Raw genomic sequence first — 7046 nt, forward strand, 5'->3', positions numbered from 1 at the left:
AGTCTGCAGCTCTATTTCCTGCAGACACAACAGCTGGTTCTCACGCTCTTGCCTTTTTATCTGCAATTAAATTCTTTTAGCCTGATTGCCAACAAGGGATCATAGTGAACACCAAGAAGACTCGTGTCAGAGGGAGCCTCCACGTCAACCACGACCGATGCAACAGTCCCCTCTTTAACACCACTGTCTGGTGGCAAGATCTGCATGTCCACCAATATGTTGTACAATTCAGCCTTTAGCATTTGTTTAGAGGCATTAGATGACACAGCAACACAAATTAAATCTGCAATCTGTAGCAAGTCATCTTTCCTGCACTTATTAAATATTTCCAAAGTTAGATTTCGAGTAAATGAAGATAAATCCAACTCCATTATCCACATCAAATGAAAATATCCAATCAAACACAATGACTCAGGCCTAATCAAATGAACTAGTTTCCAGGATCCCGGATGAGCCCCAGTTGTTAAGATCCTCTCTAGGGTAAGGCCGCAACATAAACTGAAATAGACAATAAAAGATCCTTTATACATTTATTTACTGAACCACAAGTGAAAGCACAACTTCAGGGGTGAGCAAAATCCAAAACAACAAACACCAAGCTAGCTCCTAACAGAAAAGACTAAATTCACTAACAAAAAAAAAAAAAAAAAAAAAAAAAACCAAACAAAACAAAACAAAAAAAAAAAAAAAAAACAATATATTACCCTAACTCCCTATCTAATGAAAAATGAGAAAACAATATTTACAAAAGAAAATGGCATTCACCCGCTACAGCTTCCAAATATACTAAATGAAAATGAGACTGACAACAACTTATCAACTCAAAACCAAAATTCACACTGCACACAGCAGGCAGATCAACAGATAAGCTAACAGCAACAACACTGTAGCAAACACACAATAGCACGTGCAATTGAACAACAGGAAATTAGAAGATGAGCAGAGCTCCCTCTTCAGGTACTGCAGATACCTTTTATTGCCTCTCCTTGGTCCCATTAGCACCAATCAGAGCTGGAGATCACTTTGGTAGGATCCAGTCCTGTGATAGAAAGGTGGGACAAAAGAGAGAGAACAAGAAGCAGCAAAGCAAGCACAATATGTCTCAAGACATAACAGAGACACACACTTTCTCACTTCCTGTTTTATCTGATACTGTGTGAGATCTCTTGATGACTGAACTTTCTCCACTGATTCTCTTCTTGTGAATAAAACACACACTAAAAGGATGTTGTGAGTGACCACAAACAAAGGTTTATTTACAAATGCAAACACACACACACAAACACACACCTTGAATGTCGCTGATAACAAGAATATTTCTTCATATTACAGGAATCCTTAGGAACAAACTTAGAAGCTGGAGGGAAAAGCAAAATTACTGAAGGGGAGAACAAGGAGGATCAACACGGAGGTAAGTATACAGGTGAATCAATAGTTCAAAGCTTGGGCGAGTCCAAGTTGAGACCAGACAATGTGTGTGTGTATGTGTGGCAGGCTTTTATGGTAGTGCTGATGAGTGCAGAGGTTGGTGACAGGGCGATGGTGATCATACTGTAATTCTGGCGATGGTGCACAAAGTGAGGGAGTCAGGGTGGAGCCTGGTGATTCCATGACACTAGGCTGTTTTACTTTTTTTCCCCCTATAATGGTAGGGATTGAGAAGGCAAAGGTTCAAGAGTCACAGTTTACTACTGAATAAACCAAATTTTCATGCTTATTTTATCTCTCATTAAAAATGTAACATTTTATGCCCTTAATGTTGTGGTAGCTTTTCCCCAAAAATGACACTGAATAGAGGCCAATTAATGGGTTTTGCAAATTAATCTGCACTGATAGTTGACTGCAGGAACAATCGCTATTGGAAAAATCCATGGCAATAGTTTTTTTGGGTTGCACTGCTGGAGTGGCTGGAGGTCCACTGTCATTATACGATAAAAGAACAGCCTCTAGTGGTGGAATCACTGTTGGCTCATGTTATTTGTTTTGACATGCGACTCATACCCTTTTTCCACCAACATGAACCAGATGCTATTTCAGAGCCAGTTCTAGTGCCGGTTCTGAATTGGTTTGACTGGCAAGCCTTCTTAGAACGGGTTTGCTTTTTCCACGGGCTAGAGAGCCACCAGAGAGCCAGGTCTTACATCACTGAATACGTCTTATCCTTACCAATGCTGCATGGCAGCACCAAACACAAATACACCAGGCTTGCTCGAGATGCGTTGGCATACCGCCCCCCGCCCATGACGCCAGTGGTTCTTACCTCTAGACCATGTTTTCAGTGCTACTTACAAACCACTTTTCCTGGTTCAGAGTTGGTGCTTTGGGTGTCGAAAGACAAAGAACTGATTTGAAACTAAGCTCTGGCTCCAAACCAGCACTCAAATTGCCTTGTTGGTAAAGGGGCAACTGTGCGCTGCAGAGCGAGACACTTCAGACAATATATACAACAAAACAGTGTTTATACAGTATACTACAATACATTTTCATAACATAAAGTGCCAGATTTACTAAACAGGGCCAATAGCATTAGAGTTAAATTCCATAAATGTGCCGATGCGAGGGGAAAAATAATAGTGTACATACCAGTAATTTTACTAGTACAAATGTTAATAAATCGCTGTCACTTGTATGTTCCTGTTTAGTTCCTGTTTTCCCTTATTTGGTTTGGTTCCTGTTCTCATTAATAGTTAATCAGCTTCATTTGTGTTCACCTGTGTTGTATTAATCATCTCTTTAGTTCCCCTTGTTTGGTCTTTCTTATAAGTCCTCGGTTCTCCCTAGTCTTCATCCTGGATTGATTTTTGAATGGAATGTTGATGATAATTTGTTCTCTGCTCTCTGTTCACCCTATTGACTGACAGGTGCGTATTACCATATCAGCCATTTTGTCTGTCACTGTGTTGAAAGCAGTGTCGTATCAGAAACACATCATAAAATATTTAAGGATGTTAGTGTTTCTGCTGTAAATGTCTGTTGAGGCTTTGTAGGAGTTTCACAGAATTTCATGTAAGTCTGTGCACAATTTATCGATTTGGTTTTACAAATGTTTGTAAGAGTTTATTTATATATCTTTTGTGAAGTTCATTGATATTTTTGTATACCTGTAAATAAAGGAAAGTAATTACATTATGCAAGTTTTCATGGATTACGAATATAACAACGTAAGGTACAGAGTTTATCTTGTTCATTGACTATTTATTGGATTTAAGTAGGAAAACGTGAAGCTAAAATTTTTGTAAGATCATCTAAGAGTCTGCAGCAGTTATGTTCTATTCACTGTCACTCACTAGGTGCGTTTACACGGAGTATTGTAATCGGTTTAAAAGTCCAATCCGACTAAAAATGCTCCATATAAACGCCACAACCAGAATAAAAAAAGAAAAAATACCTTTAAATGGGTTAAACCTTTCTATAAACCGAACAAAATTAAAATTTGGCCACGTAACCACGTTAAACTGATTACTTTGCGTCTACAACAAGCAGGACAGGTGTCACGCCAAAGTTGGGGGCATTCATCCTATCCCCTCCTTGCTAAACATAATAAATTTCAAAAGTTAAAGTGAAACCAGTAGAACAGCACGCATAAGCAAGCGACTGCACGCTTTTGCGATTGTCAGCAACTGCATGCGATCACAGATTGCAGGCTTTGATTCATTGTTCAGCAACTCTTGCTAAGATAATAATAATTCTATGTAAGTACATAAAAAATACCGGTCCTCTCTAATATGTAGCGCAATTGTTTTACCGTTTATTGCACTTTATGTGTGTCACACATCAGACGTGAATTGCTGTGCTGCGGCTAATGAACTGAAGTCTGCAAAAATACAAGTCTTTCTTTACAAGAAAATGGAATTTAACACCAGAATATATATAGAATATATTGAAATAAATTGGGTTAAATATTTCAAACGGGTTACCAATGGGTATGTTAAGGGTTAGGAGTCGGTTAGGACAATAATTAAGTGTATACAATTAAACAACTACATATTTCTTTTAAAAAATAATATACAGAATTGAATAGCAAGCACTATTAAATAGTATGAGATGCTAATATGTACAATAAATAAATAAAATAAAATAAAATAATACAAAAAAAACTACAGGGTCCTAGAAATGCGGTCCTGAAACTGCAGCCTCCGGTTGTGCAGGAACACCCTTCTCGAAACAGCACTTTTTAGACCCGCCCCAAAAATGACACTTTTTAACGTATCTGTATTGTATTTGGATTTTAAACTTCACAGGCACATTCAGGAGAGCCATAAGATTAATATTACATCTTGTAAAAGGGGCATAGTAGGTGCCCTTTAATACTTTCCTCCCATAAATGTAGTCTCTGAAAGGCAAAACCATACAAGTAGATATTCAATAAGGTCAGGCACAAAAATAACTGTGCCCATGCCTTTTCAGCACTTACTCTTTACTGCACGTCTGTAGTGGCTTCCTATTAAACATTTGGCCACTTCCGTGTGAGAAAGTAAAATTGACGCTGCTGAAAAAATAAGACAAAACTGTGTAGTAAGAGATAGTAGCTGTGCAGGTCATGCCTCCATTACTGACATCATGACAGATAAATGCACCCCAGGTGGAGCCTTTGGATTCATTCTGCTTGATTTAACTCATCTGTTTGAAATAAAGTTATATGTCAAGATACAAACCTCAAATACATAAAATATGAGCCTTTATAGACAGAGTTTCTTGCCTAAAGAAAACATTTTCAAACAACAAGATCTTTATTTATCCTTGTGTGGCAATGCTGAGAGAGGGGGGACAACGTTGTAAGTACGTTTGAACACACCCAAATACAATCCGACTACGCCACCCCGTAAGGAAATGGGGAGATAACCAAAATAAGGGACACAGGTTCGTAGGCTGAAATGATCCGAGAGAGACGTGTGAACAATGTACAGAAGACTTTATTCAAATCACCATAAATAGTTAAAATGTTCAATGATAATCAATGTCAAATGTCAGGTCACAATCAAACACTGTCACAATCAGAAACTCTGTGTACTGGACAAAATAAAAATATCAATTTGAAAATACTCACAACAAAAAAAAAAAAAAAAAAAAAATAAAAGACACAGGCTTTCCAGCAGCAGGGGCAGGCTAGATGGAGTGAAGACCCTATCTGTGAATTCGTGTAACACACGCACGCACGCACGCACGCACACACAGTGAAAGGTGAATCCAAGCAGCACTGCACTCCACACAATTGCACCACCACCCGTACTCCAAGCTAGCTAGCTAGCCTCCCAGCCTCAGGCCGGCAGTGCCTAAAATACACCAAAACAAACAACAAATTAAATTCAATAATACAGTGGAAATCTTTCCATCAAAGTAAACAGAAACATTTATAAAGAAACACTATTACAATATCAAACTTAAACTATTGAAAATATACAAAACAAAATACTAATAAACAATGATATAAACAACACAACACAAAATGGAATGAATGCAACAGTCCGGATGCTCACTGAAGCAGGTCCTAGAGTCAGAGTTCCCCTACAATAGCGTGAAAACACTTATCAGGGCACAAGCGATGACATTAATAATGCCCCAGATGTAAACCAGCCCTTTAATAATAGTAGAGCAACTCGGAGCCGTTAGTATATTTGGCAATTAAACAGCAAACAGAAGCACAGCTGAAGTTCGGCTGGACACCAGTTGACATTCAAATACGAAAACAAAAAGAAAACGAAACAATACAAAAAAAAAACAGCAGGAAAAACAGCAGCGCGTCCTCCTTTAACGACGGGTATAAACACTTCCGCCTTCAAGAAACGCGACGAGAGAGACAGCTCAGCGCACTAAGAAAGAAAAATTATTAATTAAATACTTGTCTTGTGAAAGAGGAAGCAGGCTGATTACGCTTACCCAAAGCAATCCCTCGTGCCACACGAAGTGTATAGTCGCTCACAGCTCGAATTAACATGCAGGAAGACTTTTCACTGATTTCACGGCTAAGAGTTAAACAGATAATTAATCACCCGACGCCAAACAACAGTAGATAAAAAAAAAAAAAAAAAGAATCTGACATACCTGACATGCAGTGGACAGTCTGTGACCCAACCAGACATAAAACGCACTGAGAAAAGAGAAACTCTACATTTAAAATCCACATGCCCACATCTATTAGCCAAACAGCTACAAACCAAAAAGAAACCACGCACCGTCTGCACCAGCGCACTCAATATGGGCGGTCCTAGTCGTGACGCACACCAGGTGATCTAACTCCAGCCTTAAAATACCATCAGCGCCACTTCCAATAGGCTATGGTGGGTGACAATCATGCACCAATGAGCCAATGAAACTGAATTACGTCACCCACCTTGCCACACTTGCAAGATTTCGTTCAGCTCAGCTGATGTGGAACTTCATTCCGTCAAGACAGAGGGAGTGGAGTCATGAGGTTGTTTGACGGTGTAACAGTTAATCCAACTGAAGCGGTGAGTTGAAGTTGATGAACCCAAGTGCAGTTTTATTGTAATCCAAATGTGAAATCCTTTGGCATGGACATACTTGGCAAGGCATGGCATGGCATGGCATGAAAGGGACTTGAACAGAAAAATAGACTCACCAACAGCAGATTTACACTTCAATACACAACAAGGAACAAAGGGAACATGAGGGCTACTTATACCAAACAATGGGGGTCACATGACACAAACCAACCAATGAGAACATGACACATTGAACTTAGGAACCAATGTCAGGAATACAAGAGGGCAAAGGAAGCAAGACACAAACAGCATGAATCAAAACTACAAAATAAAAGACATGAAAACAAGAACATGAACAAAACCCAAACCCCACATTACAGATGGACAGTATGAACAGATCCCAAATACCTTTTTAATACCTCTCACTGGCTAAATATTTGTAAAACAGACAAACATAAAGGGTGACCAATACAGCATTGATTTATTAAAGAAAAAAAAAAAAACACTGCCATCAAAAACAAGGGCACTTCAGAGCGTATGGGGAAAAAGGGCCCTACCTGTGTGCATGTCCCTGAATTTGACCAATGAGTAGTCCAGTCCTTC

At 39.0% G+C, this 7046-nt stretch overlaps 1 long non-coding RNA gene across 1 annotated transcript; it reads right to left on the bottom strand.

Moving 5' to 3' along the window:
* Positions 1 to 4921: 4921 nt before the first annotated feature.
* Positions 4922 to 6180, bottom strand: LOC127161062 (uncharacterized). Its single transcript, XR_007826924.1, has 3 exons — positions 6043 to 6180; positions 5878 to 5963; positions 4922 to 5273 (listed from the first exon to the last, which is right to left on the bottom strand). It is a non-coding gene; the product is annotated as an uncharacterized LOC127161062 (long non-coding RNA).
* Between the last annotated feature and the right edge of the window lie 866 nt (positions 6181 to 7046).

Source organism: Labeo rohita, unplaced genomic scaffold, assembly GCF_022985175.1.
Source record: "Labeo rohita strain BAU-BD-2019 unplaced genomic scaffold, IGBB_LRoh.1.0 scaffold_54, whole genome shotgun sequence".
Lineage (NCBI taxonomy): Eukaryota > Metazoa > Chordata > Actinopteri > Cypriniformes > Cyprinidae > Labeo > Labeo rohita.